Source organism: Amblyraja radiata, chromosome 2, assembly GCF_010909765.2.
Source record: "Amblyraja radiata isolate CabotCenter1 chromosome 2, sAmbRad1.1.pri, whole genome shotgun sequence".
Lineage (NCBI taxonomy): Eukaryota > Metazoa > Chordata > Chondrichthyes > Rajiformes > Rajidae > Amblyraja > Amblyraja radiata.
This window is the reverse complement of record NC_045957.1, coordinates 27,902,751-27,923,503: the sequence shown is the minus strand read 5'-3', so window position 1 is coordinate 27,923,503 and position 20,753 is coordinate 27,902,751. Positions and strand designations below refer to the sequence as shown.

Below are 20,753 nucleotides of genomic sequence, written 5' to 3'. Positions count from 1 at the left end.
TCAAAAACTTCATATTCTACTGCTATGATGACAATGTCCAGCTCTGTCTAACAGACATCTCTCTTGACCTCTGACTCTCATTTACCTTGCTGCTTGTTTGTCACCCAGAGCTAGATGAGCTAATTTTTCTACATTTAAATATTGGGAAGATAAAGCTGCAGACTCAATTAATTGCTCACAGATTCCAGCCACAATGCTGGTCTTGGCAATGATCCTGCTTCCCATATATAAACAATATTTAAACATTCATAATAAACCTGGCCACTGTGTGAAAGTGATGCAAAGCACACAGATGTTTGGACCTTGAAACATTCCCATATTTACTCCATCACAGGTCACACATTTCCGCCTCTTTTACACTCCCCATCTCATCTGTCAATCAAACCCTCTTCAATGCCATTGTTAGCCTCCCATTATGCTTCCTCTAAGTATGAGATCATCCAAAACCCACACCAACTATGCTCATTTAGAAAGGCAGGAAGTGATTAGGAGTTATGCAGGGGAGCTCATGTCTCACAAATCCAACTGAGTTTTTTTGAGGAAGTAACTTAGCAGATTGTTGAGGAGAGAGTGGTAGACATGGCTCTTCCTTGTCTCTGCAGCCAACCTGAAATGTTGTGTTTTTCCAGTTTTGCTAGATTTCAGCAGTTCCACCTGCTAGAGCCTGACTTCAGCTGCCCAAGCTCAAACTACGAAAGACCTTGCTGGAAATAGCCATTTAAAAATAGCCATTAAAAAACCTTTAAAATGTTTCTTGACACTTATCTCTATGCACTCTTAGTCACTTGTATAGTTGTATTTTGCCCACTAATCTACGATGTGGAACCTTATCAAATGCTTTCTGAAAGTCCAGGTACACTACATCCACTGGCTTGTCCATTTTCCTAGTTACATCCTCAAAAAATTACAGAGGATTTACAGAATAATTACAGAAGATTAGTCAAGCATGATTTGCCCTTCGTAAACCCATGCTGACTCGGACCGATCCTGTTACTGCTATCCAAATGTGCTGCTATTTCATCTTTTATGATTGACTCCAGCATGTTTCCAAGCACCGATGTCAGGCTAACGGGTCAATAATTCCCTGTTTTTTCTCTCCCGCCTTTCTTAAAAAATGGGATAACGTTAGCTACCCTTCAATCCACAGGAACTGATCCTGAATCTATAGAACATTCGAAAATGATCACCAATACGTCCACGATTTCTAGAGCCACTTCCTTAAGTACCCTGGGATGCAGACCATCAGGCCCTGGGGATTTATCAGCCATCAGTCTACCTAACACCATTTCCTGCCTAATGTGGCTTTCCTTCAGTTCCTCCGTCCCCCCAGATCCTCTGCCCACTAGTACATCAGGAAGATTGTTTGTGTCCTCCTTAGGGAAGACGGATCCAAAGTACCTGTTCAACTCATCTGCCATTTCCTTGTTCCCCATAATAAGTTCAGTCTTCAGTCTTCAAGGATCCAACTTTGGTCTTAACTAATTTTTTCCTCTTCACATACCTAAAGAAGCTTTTACTATCCTCCTTAATATTCTTGGCTAGCTTACCTTCGTACCTTATCTTTTCTCCTCGTATTGCCTTTTTAATTATCTTCTGTTGCTCTTTCAACATTACCCAATCCTCTTGCTTCCCGCTCATCTTTGCCAAGTTGTATTTTTATACTGTCCCTGACATCCCTTGTCAGCCACGGTTGCCCCTTACTCCCCTTGGAATCTTTCTTCCTCTTTGGAATGAACTGATCCTGCACCTTCTGTATTATTCCCAGAAATACCTGCCGTTGTTGTTCCACTGTCATCCCTGCTAGGGTATCTTTCCAGTCAACTTTGGCCAGCTCCTCCCTCATGGCTCCATAGTCCCTTTGTTCAACTGTAATACTGACACCTCCGATTTTCCCTTCTCCCTCCAAATTGTCGATTAAAACGTACCATATTATGGTCACTACCTCCAAATGGCTCCTTAACCTCAAGTTCCCTTATCAAATGCGGTTCATTACACAACACTAAATCCAGAATTGCCTTCTCCCTGGTAGGCTCCAATACAAGCTGCTCTAAGAATCCATCATGGAGGCACTCCACAAACTCCCTTTCTTGGGGTCCAGTACCAACCTGATTTTCCCAGTCTACCTGCATGTTGAAATCTCCCATAACAACCGTAGAATTACCTTTTCGACATGCCAATTTTAACTCCTGATTCAACTTACACCCTATATCCAGCCTACTGTTTGGTGGCCTGTAATAAGTCCCCCAAAGTAATTAGGGTCTTTTTACCCTTACAATTCCTTAGTTCTATCCACTGACTCATCTCTTGTTTCAATGTCACCCGTTGCAAGGTACTGAATTGCATTCCTCACCAACAGAGCTACCTCACCCCCTCTGCCCACCTGTTTGTCTTTTCGATAGGAGCAATACCCTTGAATATTCAGTTCCCAGACCTGGCCCTCTTGCAGCCATGTTTCTGTAATTCCTACAACATCATACTTGCCAATTTCTAACTGAGCCTCAAGCTCGTCCACTTTATTTCTTATACTTTGCGCATTCATATACAACACATTGACTTCGGTATTCACCTCCCCTCTCACACCTCTCGCAATTGGCCCTAACCTTACTCTCTTAAAGGCCTGTCCCACTATACGAGTTTACCCAAGAGCTCTCCCGAGTTTAAAAAAAAAATCAAACTCGTGGTAAGTACGTAGAATGTACGTAGCGGGTACGTCGGAGCTCGGGACGTCTCTTAGCGGCTCGTAACGCTAACGGCAGGTACTCAGGAAACTTGGTAAGCTCGTGAAGTTTTTTCAACATGTTGAAAAATGTCCACGAGAGCCCCGAGTACCTACGAGTGGCTATTACCATAATTCTCCGAGCGAATCAGGGGAAACTCGGGAGAACTCTTGAATTACCTCGTACAGTGGGACAGGCCCTTTATCCCTTCTCGAACTTTCCTTCCATAAATTCTGCAGACTTTTGTAACTTTTCCTGTACTCACTTCCCCTTTAACTCCATCTTTATACTCCCAATTTGTCAATCCCTCCCCTCCACTATTTAGTTTAAACCCACACGTGTAGCCCTAGTAAACCGGCCTGCCAGAACGTCGGTCCCCCTCCAGTTAAGGTGTAACCTGTCCCTTTTGTACAGGTCACCCCTACCCCAGAAGAGATCCAAATGTGGTCTATAGAATCTAAATCCTTGCTCCCTGCATCAGCCCCTCAGCCACACATTTAGATCCCCTATCACCCTGTTCCTGTCCTCACTAGCACGAGGTACTGGAAGCAATCCAGAGATAACCACCCTAGAAATCCTGCTTTTCAGTCTTCTTCCTAACTCTCTAAACTCACGTTGCAGAACCTCCTTCCTCCAGTAATGTGCTGGTCGGTTAACTGGCCACAATAACTTACATCAGTGAAGTTAAGTAGCAGAAGGAGAGTTGGTGGGCATGTGAAAGAAAATAAGTTACAAGGAAAGAAGAGGGGGATTACAATTCGAGGTGCCATCATGAATCCATGTTTAGTTTAATTGAGTTTAGTTCATTGTCACGTTTACCAAGGTACAGTGAAAACCTTTTGTTGCGTGCTAACAAGTTAGTGGTAAGATTACACATGATTACAACTTGAGCCATTCACAGTGTACAGATACATGATGAAGGGAATAATGTTTAGTGCAAGGAAAAGTCTGATTAAAGATAGTCCGAGGGTCTCCGGTGAGGTAGATACCAGTCTAGGATCACTCTGTAGTTATTGATTGGATGATCCAGTTGCCTGATAACAGCTGGGAAGGGCTGAATCATCTTTTGTGTTGTAATAAGTAAGAAAGCTCCGTGAATCTTTTTTTCTGTCCCCTGGATAACTTCTTGAATAGAGATTGAATAGAAAATAGAACTATGTGACTGTTTCACGAGTCTGGTGGAAACAATGTGACCTGCTCCTCTGAGCCAACTGAGTCTAATTTGGGCCTTAATGCTGTGAACATATAACAGTGTAACACAGGAACAGGCCCTTCGGCCCATGACATCGGTACTGACCATGAATTCAATTTAAACCGATCCTATCTGTATGATCGATATCCCTTTATACCCTGCTTGTTCATATGCCTACCAAAATGCCTCTTAAATATTGGTTTTGTATCACCACCTCCACTGGCATCCACCACTCTCTCAGTACCAACAAAACATGACTCACAAATCTCCTTGAAACTTTCCCCCTTTCACTTTAAATCTATGCCATTTCCACGTTGGGAGAAAGTTTCTATCCTAGGTGTCTCTGCTCTACAACACTCTCCAGGGTCCTATCATTTATTGTGTAAGACATGGCCTGGTTTGATTTATCAAAATGCATCACTTCAGAGTTGTTATACTTAAATTTCATTTACCATTCCTTGGTCCACTTCCCTAATTGATCTAGATACTTTTGTACATTAGATACAATACAATTACAATTACAATACAATTCAATTTATTGTCATTTGGACCCCTTGAGGTCCAAACGAAATGTCGTTTCTGCAGCCATACATTACAAAACAAAAAGACCCGAGACACAACACAGTTTACACAAACACCCATCACATCGCTGTGATGGAAGGCAAAAAAAACTTATCTCTCCACTGCACTCTCCCCCCCGATGTCAGAGTCAGAGTCAAAGTCAAAGCCCCCGGCTGGCGATGGCGATTGTCCCGCGGCCATTAAAGCCACGCCGGGTGATGCAAGGTCACACACCGGGTCTTGGTGTTAGAGCCCCCGGCGTGCGCTCGCAAAGTCCCGCGGCCATTCCAAGCCGCGCGGGGCGGTGTTGTAAGGCCCCGCTCAGGTGCTCTTCAACCCCGCAACTTGGGCGGGAGAAGTCGCCGTTGCGGAAGCCCCGAAAAGCGGTCTCCCAGCAGGGACCCGCGGGCTCCCGGTGCCGCCGTCCGCCAAACCCGCAGTTGCAGCCTCCGAATCTCCGGAGGTCGGGTGGCAGCAGCGTCCACCACAGCTCCACCCGCTCCGGACTCGGCCAGCCCCGTGACGGTGAGCAGTCAGCAGCTCCGCAGCTGGAACCCCAGGTCGTTCCTGTTGGAGGCCGCTCCACGTTGCAGCCCCAACGACAACGGAGACCCGACAAAGAAAAGGTCGGGTCTCCCGTGCAGGGGAAAGATTTTAAAGTTACCCCCTCCCCCCCACCCCACCCCCACCCCCACACACACATACCCCAACAAAAAAAATAACAAAAACTACATAAAAACGAGACAAAAAATAATAAAACACAGACGGACTGCAGAGGCCACTGCTGACAAGAGTCGCGCCGCCCACTCTTGTGATAGCCTTCCCCAATCGCCATTATGCCACAAATTCTGGTGTCATCTGCAAATTTACTAACATTGTCATATTGTTAATGTATATGACAAACAAAAGTGGACCCACCACAGATTCCTGCAGTACACCATGGATCACAGGCTTCCAATCAGAAAAAGCACTCTCCACACCTGACTCCTTCCACCAAGCCAATTTTGAATCTAGTTGTCTACCTCACCCTGGATCCAATATGATCTAAACTTCTTGAGTTGCTTAATATGCAGGATCTTAACAAATGCGTTGCTGAAGTCCATACAGACATCTGCCTTGACCTCGTCAATCCTCTTGGTGACCTCTTCAAGAAACTCTATCAAATTTGAAAAGGTTGACGTCCCACGCACAAAGCCGTGCTGACTGTCCCCAAACAGTCTTTGCCTGTCCAAATGTTGGTAGATTTTGTACCTCAGAATCCTCTTCAGTAACTCACCACTACTGATGGCAGGCTCACCAGCCTGTAGTTCCCTGGCTTGTCCTTGAAGTCCTTCCTAAATAACGGTGCAACCTTAGTCACTGTCCATTCTTCCGGTTCTTTCCACATGGCTAAAGATGATTTCCAGAATGTTCTGTTCTTATCCAAATTCCATAAGAGAAAGAGGTTTGAGTACTCCTCCCATAGACAGCTGAATAAAACTAATAAGTTGACATCTGGAGTCCTATCACCACAGTAAAAAGCATTGGTGCAAACAAGCAAAGACAATACTCTGCCATAACAGTACATTTAAAAGTAGGTTTGACATGTATAGTTTCGTTACGTTAATGTTACTAATGATTAGAACTATGGAATCTATGCAAAAAGAACTACTAGTAGGGCGACACGATGGCGCAGAGGTAGAGTTGCTGCCTTACAGCGCCAGAGACCTGGGTTTGATCCTGTCTACGGGTACTGACTATACGGAGTTTGTACGTTCTCCCCGTGACCATGTGGGTTTTCCCCGGGTGCTCCGATTTCCTCCCACACTCCAAAGAGGTACAAATTTGTAGGTTAATTGGCTTTGGTAAAGATTGAAAATTATCCCTAGTGTGTGGGAGAGTGCTAGTGTATGGGGATAGCTGGTTGGCGCGGACTTAGTGGGCCGAAGGGCCTGTTTCCGCACTGTATCTCTAAACTAAACCGAAAATAAATAAACTAAAGAAGAGTATTGGAGAAGTGGTAATTTAGTTGGAAACAGATCTCGTAATCCTCAAGAGTCAAGTGTGTTCATTTTTCATATTTATTCTTTACAAATTATGAATTTCAAACTATATCTGAAATTCTGGTGGAAGGTGGAATGGTTGAGACCCGGTCATTAAAATTGGCACAGTCTCAAGCTGCTGTAGGAGTAAAGGAAACTTATGGAAACGAGTAGTTTCAAGCTGGAAAATAATGCCAGTTAAAATGTCCCTTACAAAATACACTAAGAGGTACCGTAACATTTTGTATTATACAGCAGCATATAACAAAAGAAAAACATGTTATAGCAGAGTCTATTCTGGTGCACCTTTCCTCTTGTTTTGCTGTGAAATGACTCGTCCATGTATTTCACTACATATTCTTGTAACTTATGTTCAATCTTGGGTTGCAGACTATAAAATTAAGGAAGATGTGCTGCAGTTCTCGAGGCATGGGTAGTTATTTTATTTATCGTAACATGTACAGAGATACAGTGAAAAGCTTATTCTGCATGTTATTCAGTCAAATCATACTATACAGGAGAACAATAGATCCTCTTCTGGAACAACAAGCAGAGAGTTGTCATGTTCCAAGTCTCTGAAAAATCCGATCTTGGCACATGGATATATTTCCTTATTTTCTTTAATTTTGAAATATCTCGCTTTAAGTCCTAATGTCTTGGCGGCACTGGATCGATGAAATAGTGGTCAGCATGGCGCAGTGTGATGGTGTTGACTCCTTCCACTGCTGCTGTGTGAAGTTGCTGCAGGCTGTGCTTGATTCATTCCCTCACTTGGCTGTTGTAGGACTTTCCATGGCCATCTCACCAACACCACAACCCGTGATCACCACAACCATGCCGCTCGTCACGTCGAGCAGCTATTCCTCCACTTCCGTGCATCAAGGTCACCTTGTCCTGCTTTCCGAACCGATCACGAAACTTCAGGGTGCTATCCGAAGACATGGGAGGTGAGCTTGCAGACCGTGCACAGCCAACAACTTTCCCGTTCAACTTCCACAGCCGCCATATTGACCACATCACAATTTTTTTGCATTTAGTTTTGGTCCCCTTATTTAAAGAGGAACCAACATTGGAAGCATTTCAAATAAAGTTCACAAAAGCATGTTCCTGAGATGAAGGGGTTGCATGTTGGTGAAAAACATGTGAAATAGACCTTGCTAAACTAACTCCATAAAGACAATGACCACTGCTGTGTGCTCATCAGACCTCTTGGTGACCTATTTTAAAAAAAAACTCATCAAATTTTATATTGACATCCCACACGCACATAACCATGCTGACTATCCCTAATTAGCACTTGGCTTGTCCCATTAGTATGTTAATTTTTTAAGATATCTGAATCTTTTCCAATAGGTTCTACATCCATGATTTTGAATGTTAATTTCTCTCAATTGCCTGCCTAAAGAGTCCCTCTTACCTCTTCCCTCTTATGGCCAGATCACCAGTAGCATGATCCCATTTCCCTACATGAGGCTATTTGTGCAGAAGACACAAACTGCTGGAGTAACTCAGCATGACAGGCAGCATCTCTGAAGAACATGGACAGATGACGTTTCAGGTCAGCACTTCTTCAAATTTATTCACAGGGGGGGGGAGCAGTGAAAGAGGGTCTCGCAGAACTCTTCTTCAAAGTAGGCATATCGTGAGGAGGTTTTGCAGTAGAGCAGGAAAATGTCAAAACAAGGATTTGCAGATGCCGGTTTACAAAAGAAGAGATAGTGCTGGAGTAACTCAATGGTGTGTTTTTGGTATCTTTGTCACAGATATTAAACTAATCATAATTATATGATTAATTAAACCTGCTTCACCTTTTGAGGTACACAAAATTGCTGGAGGAACTCAGCGGGTGCAGCAGCATCTATGGAGCGAAGGAAATAGGCGACGTTTCGGGCCGAAACCCTCACCTTTTGAGGTTGATATGCCCCATTCTTTGGTTCTCTGTTTAATTGTTTTTATATATGTGGATACATGTGCCTTTTCAGTCCCCCCCCCCCCCACAATGGTGCAATCCTTATAGCAAATAAGTGGCACAGATGGGTGGCCCAGTGGCATAGCAGTTGATTTGCTGCCTTACAGCGCCAGAGACCTGGGTTCGAAGCTGACTATGGGTGCTGTCTGTATGGAGTTTGTACGTTCTCCCTGTGACCACATGGGTTTCCTCCCACACTCCAAAGACGTACAGGTTTGTAGGTTAATTGGCTTCAGTTAAATTGTAAATTGTCCCCAGTGTGTATGATAGTGTTAGAGTATGGGGTGATTGCTGGTCAGCACAGACTCGGTGGGCTAAAGGGCCTGTTTCCGCGCTGCATCTCTCGTCTAAAGTAAAGATAAAATGTTGGAAAACTGTATTTTCTTATAATTCCGGAAATTCTAAGTTTCTCTTTAGCCCCATATTTCTCATCTGTATGCTGCTTCAATCACGTCATTCAAAAACTTCATATTCTACTGCTATGATGACAATGTCCAGCTCTGTCTAACAGACATCTCTCTTGACCTCTGACTCTCATTTACCTTGCTGCTTGTTTGTCACCCAGAGCTAGATGAGCTAATTTTTCTACATTTAAATATTGGGAAGATAAAGCTGCAGACTCAATTAATTGCTCACAGATTCCAGCCACAATGCTGGTCTTGGCAATGATCCTGCTTCCCATATATAAACAATATTTAAACATTCATAATAAACCTGGCCACTGTGTGAAAGTGATGCAAAGCACACAGATGTTTGGACCTTGAAACATTCCCATATTTACTCCATCACAGGTCACACATTTCCGCCTCTTTTACACTCCCCATCTCATCTGTCAATCAAACCCTCTTCAATGCCATTGTTAGCCTCCCATTATGCTTCCTCTAAGTATGAGATCATCCAAAACCCACACCAACTATGCTCATTTAGAAAGGCAGGAAGTGATTAGGAGTTATGCAGGGGAGCTCATGTCTCACAAATCCAACTGAGTTTTTTTGAGGAAGTAACTTAGCAGATTGTTGAGGAGAGAGTGGTAGACATGGCTCTTCCTTGTCTCTGCAGCCAACCTGAAATGTTGTGTTTTTCCAGTTTTGCTAGATTTCAGCAGTTCCACCTGCTAGAGCCTGACTTCAGCTGCCCAAGCTCAAACTACGAAAGACCTTGCTGGAAATAGCCATTTAAAAATAGCCATTAAAAAACCTTTAAAATGTTTCTTGACACTTATCTCTATGCACTCTTAGTCACTTGTATAGTTTAGGGATAATGTTTGTTTACAATATTCCTGTATAGCATCTCACTGCACTTAAACATGCTAAAGCTAATATATTGCATTAATTACATTTAGTTTGTCCGCTCCTCCATTTCTTTTCTGATTCTAACTATTACAGTTTCATCATCCTACTGTAGTTGTCATCAGTTCCCATTTTTATGTTGTTTTGGTGAAAAATGAGATAAAACATCCACTTGATGTTCCTGTCACGTGGGTATTAACCCCTGGCAGTTTGTCTTAATTTAGTGCTTCAATTGCTACCTTACCTCTATTTTTCATATGACAAATTGGATTTATCTTGAAGATCTGTAACGTGGCAGGTCGGCTTGTTGAAAAAACACAACTTGGTGGGGAAGGGGGCTCGCACCAAATTTGTGCAAGAACCCAAAAGGTAACATGCCATGCTATTCAGACGCAGGCATTATGCATGACAAAAGGGGCTTTGCACGCTGAATCTTACCTAAAAGTATTTTGTCCGCGAATTCATGAAATTGGTCACTGAGAAGTCAGTTGGTAAATAAATTGGGTCTGGTGTGGGAGAGGGATAAATGAGTACAAGGGAGGAAAAGATCATTAATGGAGGAGGGAATGAAAATCAGAAAGAGTCTGGGAGACGATCTGTGGTTGACAATTGGAAAGATGATGTGGGGAAGGAGGGACAGAGGATTAGAATGAATGCCGGTTGGGACGATGATTGGCTGAGATAGGATTGAAGATTGTCAATTGTATAGATGATTGAAGATGGCATAAGATTGGCACTGGAATGGAGTTACCTGAGGATATCAGCAGTAAAGAGGAGGGAAGCATGTGAACTAATAAATACACAGGGCAATCTGGAAAAGTGTGAAAAATGCACACTGCAGGTAAGGGCATTGTGGCATTAGGCCTGCTTTAAATAATGCACAAGAAGACAATTAAGACCTGCTGCATTGTGAATGGTATGTATTGTTTAGCCTTGTTGCACAGGACAAGCAGCTTTGCTATAATGCAATAGTTGCTTTCCTAAGAAACTTTGTGTTATAGAAAATAGTGTTCGAAAAACAATTATGGAAATGGGGAAAAGGGGTTAGGGGCTAGAGAGTTTCAGACTAGTGAATTTTTATTCTAATCTGCATTTTCAAAAATAAATGTATTCTTAATGGTTTTTGGTTTATCTTTGTTACTGCAAACTAAAAATACAAAACTTGCATTTTATATTGTGTAATAGAGTATCATTGTAAAAGGGTCAATAGAAGTGATTCCTTGTCAATTCCAATGGCAGAGATTGACAGAGTGCATTCTTACGGGACTTGAGGTCTGATTACTGGTAGGAACTTTATATAGAAACAACTTTTTCACTCGACTGAATTTTTCATGACATTTTTTTTCCTGCTAGTCAATTTCCAAAGTAACTTTTCAGCAGTTATATATAATTCCTGATTTTAATTGTTTGATAATCAAATTAACCTGTGTAATACAATTGGCTTTCCCTAATTCATAAATTGTGTTATATCCAGTTTGTGGTATGGAAACATGTGTTATAGCTGAACTGCCTGTACAGTTTTGTGCAAATTACAACAAACCGAGCATTGAAGAGTGTTTGACATCATTATGGATGGCCACTGGCATTTGTTTTTGCATCAGATGCACAGAAGACCCAAAATAAAAAAACTGCTATTAATATTGGTGCAATCCATTTTTTAATCGAAAACAATAATACGCACAAATGTTGTGTTGTAGGATGGTGTCTCTATAGTTATGTATTTAATATAGTCAAAGCCCTTTACAGAAGGGTCAATGAACAATTGAATACTGACTGCAGAGCAATTCAGCAAACATTTGGTCAAATAGGTTATTAAAAGCAAAATAGAGAAGCAGAAAGCTTTAAAATAGTTGACAATTTTAGACCTAAGATCAATAATTCAGTGATTAAAATCATATGGTTAATAGGAATACTTTATTTAAAAAATATTCTTTGCAATTTTAATTTCTTTTTCCCCTCAATTGTTTTTAAATATCTTTGCTAATATCAACGTCGTCCCCTTCTACGTGATTCACTTGTCTTTTAAAATAAGTCATATATTTGAGATTTAGCTGATTTCTTCGCCATCAAACGCCACCATAGCAACCTCTCTATATTCCCTGCACTTTTCCAAACCTATTGAAGAGGGAGGGAGGGGGGAAGAGGAAAAGAGGGATAAGGGGAAAAAAGCGTTCACTTTCATTTTTCTCAAAAATATATAATTCGCTGCACTGGCGAACAAAAGTGCATCAACAATTTTCGCTTCTACAACACCTGTGCCCTCGCGATTAATCCGCCAGAACATTTCGCATGGATGGCATAGCGCAGAATCTGAAAGAGAAAGCAAGAGAGACTCCAAATCCATTGACTTCCCGATATCCAGACCAGAGTTTGCCACCGACATGTTAGTTAATGGTTGGTTAGAAGGTCTCCTCACTTGTGTTGATATCACTCCACGGGGTCATCGCAGTTGCTCTTCCACCTAGAAAAAAAGAGGAATATTAAAAAATAACCGGGCCGGGGCTCACGGTGCTGACAGGGCCTCCTTGTTGCTTTGGAGCCAGTTGGTTTGCAAAGGGTGTGTATGTTGGTGGAGAAGAGGGGCTGGGAGGTGGGAGACTTTTTAAATCCTCTCCGCTTTCAGGGAGAGGAAGGGGGTGATCGATCGAGGGAGGGAGGGAGGGAGGGAGGGAGGGAGAGAGAGCGAGCGACTGGGGGAGAGAGATAGAGAGAGAGCGAGCGAGAGAAAGAGGTTAGTCCTAATTGCTGCAGCAGCAGACTGCCTGACTGACAGCACCGACCGAGGGAGGGAGGGAGGCTTGTTCTCTGGCTCTTTCCAAGATGGCCACCAACGATGGAGTAATGCAATAACTTTACATCGAGACTGCCTGTTTTTTTTTGTTTTTTTATTGACAAAAAGTTGAGAGGCTGCTTTTTTTCAAAACCCACAAAGAGAGAGAGAAAAAGGGGGAAAGGAGAGGGAGGAAAATAAACTGGATTCTGGCCTTCCCCCCCTCTCTCTCCCCTCAGTAGAAGAAGAAAGAAGAAGAAGCACCATGTCTGATGTGTGTGTCTGTTGCTGGAAAACACCTTTGGATTAGAGCCGGCGAGGACTTCAACAGAGAGGAGAGCTGAGCTGAGCTTTCTCTCACGTCTCATGATTTGGGAGGAGGATTAAGGGAAAACCCTTCTTGATTATATTGGATCTAATCCCTCCCCAAATTTCCCTTCCTAATTCCCCCCCTCCCTCTCTCTCTCTCTCTACATTTCTCCTGTCACCACCACAAATAATATTTTTTCTCTCTCTCCCTGCTCTCGTGTCTGGAAAGTTTTGTGTAGGGCACCGTCGAAAGGAGAAAGAGGGGGAAAGAAAGTCTCTTGTATTTGTTTTTCTTTTTTTTCGCCAGGAACGAGGAGAGGGATTTGGAACGAAGTAATTACAAAGAATTTGAAGGGAAACAACAAAAACCTCGACGCTTTGAGGCCGGATTTCTCTTATTTAGAATATCAAATCGTTTTTTCCCCTGTGTGCGTGGGGACGTGGCAAGAAGAGAAGGTTTTCACATTTATATTTCTTTTAAGGGAAGAGAGGAAGAGGGGGGGGGGGGGAATAAAAGACCTCAACATCGAAGATTCTGGATGAAATTTCTGGTGGCCGCCAATCTCCTTTGATCAGATTAGAACAAGAAACTTGTTTACTGTTCAATAGACAAGCCGGCAGGAACCACGGATAGCTTTTCGTTAAAAATCTGCAAAATATCTGCGAGGAAAATATTATTTCTGCCTCTCAAACCGAACCCAGCGCCGTTTACCCCGATGACAGTTGAGGTCATGAACACAAAAACTCCGCTCTTCTAGGATTTAGAAGGTGAGTACTTTTTTTGTTTAAAAAAAAAAAAAGAACAAAGTTTATTTTAATTTTTGTTAATGTACTGCTTGGTTTGGTGGCTGTGTTGCGTGGCTTCGGCTCCCCTTTCAGGCCATTGGAGAAACGGGAGGGAGGGAAGAGGGGGGGGGGGGGGGGGGGGGGGGGGTGTCTGGGCGCCATTGTGCAACTTGCTCAGTCATGGTTTGCAAGCCTCCCCAAAAGCTGTATTCTTCTTGTTGACGACTAATATACATCTGGATTTTCTGTTACTTTTTGGTAGAAAAAAAGGATTGCAGAAAAATAACGTGACTGGAGATGGGATTACTTTTTTATTCTTGTTGAGTCTAATTTAAAAAAAACAAACATTTTGTTGACGAGAGTTGGAAGGAGGTGGTGGGGGGTAGAACGTGGAAGGATTGGAGGAGAAAATACTGAGCATAAACAAAAGCATGCAAAGACTTTTTGAACCACGGTTGCCGTGAGAATTGGTCACTTTTTGGTTGTAATATTTGTCACCATTTTGTTGACTGCAAGAGTTATTGGTGGGCGAATTGGGTGGTGATCGGTGGTAAGAAAATAATGCAGGGCTGTCGTGATAATTGATCACTTTTTCTTGGGTTGCAATTTTTTTATTTTAATTCGAGTTGGAAGGGGAGGAGTTGATAATTGAAGAGGAAAAATACTATTCAGGCATTAGCGTGCAAAATGCTCATCCCCGTGACAACTCGTATCACTTTTCCTATAGTTTTAATTTTTTGATTACACCATTTTGTTGACTGGAGGAGTTCGTTGGGTTGACGGTGGAAAGAAGGGGAGAAAAACACAAATACAGACACGTATGAAGACAAAGCCAGAAAGCGTCCCCAGAGAAGCTGTCAAACATTTTGTTTTCCAAAAAGCAACTTTAATTCCCACGATTTGAGATTGAGTAATCTAAATATTGGATAATTCTGGAGGGTTTGCTGTCCTTTCCCCGAATTTATATTGTTGGTGGCAAAAGTGCCTGAGCTTTGATGTGTCCAAACTGCGCGGTCAAGTTGCCAACTGGAGGATCAGCCGCCCAGTCATGGCGGATTCCACTGTCCGTGTCAGTGTGTGGCCGATGTGTGTGTATCTTCATTTTACACTATTAGTATTACTATAATTTGCATTTTGTCATCTCATGCAACATTTTAAACTTTCATTTGTGTACGAAATAAATGTGTGGATTTACATACCGAGTTAAATTAAGTCAAGCATTTTCAAAATTTGCTTTGACGTTGTCTGTGACATGGCCTGATGGTTTTAGTTCTGAGCCCTCCTGCATTGGTTGCAATTAAACAGTTTGCAATCGTCTCTGTTTTGTGATTGACTCGTGAGGTTGCGATAAGAGGAGTTTTCAACCCCAGTGTCTTGTTAAATTGTTCTGCAGTGAATTTATAGTTTTTCATTCTGCTTTTCATTTTGATATAAAATAAGGTTTTGTATTTCTAGATAGTTGCCAGGGCTTTAAATAAAGAGAAAGAGACTTGCATTGCGAGAGCATCCCTTTACTTTTCGTGTGTCTCAAAACAATGCACAGCGAGAAGTACTGACTGTTGTAAAGTAAGAAACGGGGCAACCAGTTTGAATAGTGTGGCAATGATTCGAAAAATAAATATTGGTCAGTCAGTTTCCTTGGTTATTTTCAAAATAGTGCCCTGAGTTGTTTTTTGCTTGGGGTCATGACTAACTTATCTGAAAAATGAAATGTCCAACGTTGCAAAACTCCCTCAGTACTGTAAAGAATTGGCAACCAAGACTTTTCTGTTCAAGATAACCTTAAATTCTGATATGAAACTCTATTTTTGTCATGACAAATGAGCAATATTTCTTAATCTACCTGACCTGCTGAATATCTGTAGCATCATTTTAGCGATTTGGCTTGATCTGGCAAAGAGAGTATGCCACCTTTTAAATTGTACTGCTTTTATTGTCTTAGTGTTAATGGCTCTCTATTTCAAAAGACCACACACTAAAATATGGTTTAACATATCAGAATATGGAGTAAACCGTTTTCTAACTTTTAATGTGCCAGAATATCGATGGATTTTGTGGTTTAAGCTGAACTCGTATAGAAGGTAGACACAAAATGCTGGAGTTACTCAGTGGGACAGGCAGCATCTCTGGAGAGAAGGAATGGGTGACGTTTCGGGTTGAGACTCTTCTTCAGACTGAGCATGATGTATATAAATAATTTAAATCCAAATAAAGCATCACAGATTTAGAGCAAATACAAAATGTGAGAAGAAGAAGGAGTCAATCATGAACAGTGGAGGCAAAAGGTGTAAGTCCACCCAATATGTTGACTTGCATCTGTCACCATCACAGAAGCTGCTTGATCTGCGTTTTTTACATTACATTTCGTCGTCTTTAAGTACACTTTTTTAATCAAATCCTTCTCCCCCCCACCCCCCCACTCACTCATGTTGTCGCCTCCTGCTGGCCAGCGACCATAAAGGCTGCTGGCGCCCGCATCTCAACCTCAAGAGACGCCATTTAAAAACGGCCTTTCGGGAACGGCTTTACTTCGACGACCACGTCTCCCGTGGGGGCTACGGGTAGGGAACGGCTGCGTTGGGGGATTATACTTTTAAAACTCTGTGTGTGGGGGTGCTTGGTGTGTGTGATGCCGTCCCGCCCGCAATCGCACGTTGGGGAAACGGACCCGACTTCGAGGACCACGTCTTCCGTGGGGGCTACAGGTAGGGAACGGCTGCGTTGGGGGAGCAGACCCAACGGGTCTGCCATTGGTCTAGTATATTACTAAAACTCTCATCTTGTTTGTGATTCTGTGTGCGTGCGTGCTCCCGGAACTACACCAAAACGGTACACAATAACGCTACAATTTTTGGACCACCTTACTCACAATTGTCTTGTGGTGTATTTTTTTTTAATCAAAATTTGTCCAGATTGATGTTATTTTTTACATGTTGTTCACATTTTTAACTTTGCATAACCCCACTTTGAGAAAAGTGACTTAAGGTTGTAGTGGCAGTTACAGTTATGACGTCACAATGGGATTATAGCCTTGCCAGCTACAATGTTGCAAATCCCGGGACAATGAGTCCTGGCAGCAAGTGCAAATGGATTTTTTTTTTTTAGTTTAAAAAGAGGGAAATTAGCTGCTCCTGCGCAATTGGGCTCATGGATGAGTGGTGGAATGTTGCATTGGGGGGACGGATGGCGTTGGGGGAACGGGTGATGCTCGGATATTGCATTGGGGGAACGGTTTGCGTTGGGGGACCAGGCCTCCCGTGTGACGGACCCAGCGTCTAGTATGTTTGTATGCGTGATAGAGCACTACAATTTTTAGCCCACCTTACCATTGTCTTGGGATGTAAAAGGGACACGTTTCGTTCAGATCGATGTTATATTTTACAAGTTATTGACATTTTAAACTTTACAAAAGCCACTATTAAACCACTTTCAGCTGCGTCACAATGACGTCACCATGGGATCGCAAATCTCATTACATAAAAATCGTGATTTAAAAAAAAAACAGTTTTAATCAAATTCATTAACAGTTAACATTGTGTTTCGTTTTTTAAAAATAAAAAATGCTGTTTTCATTGTGAATTCCATTTTTATTTTTTTTTTATCACAATTTTCATTGGGGGTGGGGATAGGGGGGAGGTGAGAAGTGGGGGATAGAGGGGGTAGGGAGAGGAGAGGGGTTACTGAGGGAGCGAGTGACTGAAGGTATCCGCGCGTGCGGATTTAAAAATAACGGTCTTGCCGCGCGTGTGGGATTTGAAATGTCCACGGCGTTGGGGCTAGGTCTGGGGGCGCTGCTGCTCCGGGCCCGCGGGGAGGGAGAGGAGTGAGACCCAGGGCAAGGACTAGGCCTCCCCCTACCCCTCTCCAGGCCCATCCGCCCCCCCCCCCCCCACCACCACCGACAACCCTCGCCTCATGTACAGCTTCATCGCCGCCGTCGTGGAGAAAATGGGGCCAGCAGTGGTTTACATCGAGATCCTGGGGAGGTGAGGAGAGAGAGTTGAGGGAGAGGAGGGGGATGTGGGGGAGGTGAGGAGAGAGAGTGGGGGAATAGTGGGGTATAGAGGGAGAGGAGGGCAGTGGGGGAGGTGAAGGGTGGGATACGGGAGGAGGGGGAATAGAGGGAGAGGAGGGGGTTGGGAGGAGTTATGGAGGGAGGGAGGGAGTGACTAAGGGTAGGGGAAAGGAGAGGGGAAGAGGGAGGGTAAAGAAGAGGGAGTGCTGGGGGATGAGGGGGAATGGAGGAGGATAGGGGTAGGAAGAGGGATGGTGAGGTAATGGAGGAGGGGAGGGGAAGAGGAGGAAGCAAAGGAGGGCTGGTGGAGGGTGGGGAGGGAGGATAGTGGAGGAGGGAATAGGGGACTGAAGAGGGAGAGTGAGATGTGTTCACATTGATCTTATATTTTACGTTATTGCCATCTCTGTATAACTTACTTTCATCTTGTATGTGTGTGTGTGTATATGTGTGTGTCTTTTTATTTTCGCCAAAACGCTAGTCGGTAACCATAAAATGTTTACATATTCAGACTCGCATTTTTCCCCTCTAAGCAGTGATCAGCTTCACTTAAGATTTGATGCTATATTTCACGACATTGTTGATTAAAGTTTTATAAAAAGACAAAACTGCCTTTTAAGCTTCGACTGATGACGTCACGATGACTCGGGTCGACGCCCGTTTCACACACAGAATATTCCACGAGCTTTGAGTGACGTCAGGGGGAGAACCGCATTTAAATTACGTTTCGCTTTTTCCGACCCGGGCCTCTACCCGCGACGCCCCAGCTGGGGTTTTACACGGCCATCAAGGAGGCGTTGAGACTGCCTCAAAGACAGCCAACATCATCAAAGACCCACACCATCCTGGCCACACACACCATTGCCATCAGGAGCCTGAAAACGGTAAAGTCCAGGTTCAGGAACAGCCCCTTCCCTACAACCAAGCAAGCAAGAATTTCATTGTCCTATCTGGGACATATGACAATAAAACTCTTGACCCACACCCCCCCTAACCCCACGCTCCCCGCCCCCCTCCCCCCCCCCCCCCCCCAATGTGGGGACGATTGATTGCCTCCATAAATTCCATCATTTTCCTTGTGGTGTTGTTAGGGGTGATTGACTCGCGGGGGAGGGGCGCCTGTCTCTGGGATGAACGCGGCCGCGTTGGGGGACGGGGCCCAACGGATCCCACTTGTTCTATATCTCTCTCTAAATCTCTCCTTGCCTCCCGTGGGGGCTATGGGTGAGTGATGTAATATTGCGTTGGGGGACCAGGCCTCCCGTGTGACAGGGACCCAACGGGTCCCAGTTGGTCTAGTTAAACTTTAAAAATGTCAGCTGCACCTGCGCAGTTGGGGGCTATGGATGAGTGTTGGAATATTGCGTTGGGGGAACTGGACCCAACAGTTCTGTACTTGGTCTAGTATATCCCTCTAAATCTCTGTGTACTGAGATACATGAGAAATTGTATGTTGTTCTGTTGTTTTAGCTCGTCTATCAATGATTGCATAGAAAGTATTAGTCCATTGCTGGTTGACACGTATTGATGATTTCCGTTTACTTCCCATAAATTAGAAATAATTTCAACTAAAAGTAGCAGCAGAATGAGGAATGGTGATGTGTTGCCCCAACTTTTTCAATAACACTGATGTATTAATGTTAAATAAATACAACGTTACAAAAAATCCTAACTTTACTATGAAAAACATTCTATAATTGTTTTGCAATAGTTCAATGTTTTACTGCAACTTAACTTAAAATGGAAATATATCCAAGAGTAATATTGTAATGGAGACTGAATTGCACCCATGCCATCTGGTCAGTTACCTGCTACTATTGTCATACCTTTTTATAATCTAAAAGCAAATAACTGTTAATGCTGACAATCTGAAATAATAGAACATACTGGAAGTATTCAGGCAGCATCTGTGAAAGTACAAACTGAATTCATGCTTCACGTAAATGACTTTTATTTCAAGTTCTGATTGAAAAGGTCGTTAACCTGAACTGTGAACTTTCTATCCTCCCACAGATGCTTTCTGAGCTGAGTACTTCCAACATATTCTCTTCTTAACTTAGTTTGATTTCCTCAACTAAGTATGTGAGTCCTGTAGGTTAAAGCAACTCATTTTTACCTTGATTTTTTTGTTAATCTCTTGTTTAACTTTAGGTGACCCAAACAATCAATTGGAAAAAGTAACTTTAAGTGAAAAACATGAAGTGATTGTAATGAATAGAAAAATTGTTCAGCTGGCAATTTGTTTTTAAGTGCAGGGCAATTTCACGTTAAGGAAATGAATGTATATATTTTTTTAATGAATTTCCCCACACGTTCCCATCTTAATTATGAATGAAGGAAATATCATTGAGAGTAACTATGTTTTTGTTTTCATTTGTGGTAAAAATAAGGATATTGAAGAAATCAAAGGAGATGGGGCAGTTGGAGGGAAATGGCTCTGGGACACGATTGGCCATAATCTTGATGAATGGAAGAGCAAGTTTGAAGGGCCAGATGGCGATTACTCATTGTTCTTATCATTAGCTTGGCGAATATAAACCATTTGTAGAGATTTTTAATCTTAGGGTCAAACAACTGGGCTGTGCCAACCAAGATGCCCCATCTACTCTAGCCCCATCTGCCTGGGTTTGGCCCACACCTCTAAACATTTTCTATCATATGCCTGTCCAAATGCCTTTAAATGTTGTTATTCTACCTGCTTCAACTACCTCCTCTGGCACCTTGTTCCAAATACACACAACCCTCTGTGGAAAAAGTTCTGTCCTAGTCCTGTTCTATTTAAATAGTAATTTGCTTGACTTTCAAACTGCCACTTTTGTTTCTAATATATACATGTGTGGAGATTATTTGGTTTAGTTTAGAGATATTAAAACACACCATATAGAATAAGGTTTTTGATTTGTTAATCTGACATCTATTCTATTGTTTAACTGATTTTTATCTGTAACAATTCACATAGCATTATCAACATTTAACTGTGAGTCCACATGAGAGATCAGGATATATGACAAAGGCTAATCAAAGACATAGCTTTTGATGAGTGCCAAAGGTGGAAATGTTTAGGAACAATTCCAAAGACTGTGGCACTGGTAGTAGAAGCCACAGCTGTCAATTGATAGTTGAG

The 20,753-nt window shown here is 42.8% G+C and overlaps 1 protein-coding gene across 17 annotated transcripts in view; it reads left to right on the top strand.

Annotated features, from left to right (window-relative positions):
• Nucleotides 1–12,144: 12,144 nt before the first annotated feature.
• The window catches only part of kmt2c (lysine methyltransferase 2C), a 394,622-nt gene continuing 386,013 nt past the window's right edge, over nucleotides 12,145–20,753 (top strand). For 10 of the 17 annotated variants that reach the window (XM_033044025.1, XM_033044050.1, XM_033044059.1 and 7 more), the window contains exons 1-2: nucleotides 12,145–12,306; nucleotides 13,136–13,596. The gene's annotated coding sequence lies outside the window, so the exon portion shown is untranslated. Of the gene's footprint in view, nucleotides 12,307–12,488; nucleotides 13,597–20,753 lie in introns of those variants that run through there. The other 7 variants (XM_033044111.1, XM_033044086.1, XM_033044095.1 and 4 more) reach the window with 3 other exon arrangements.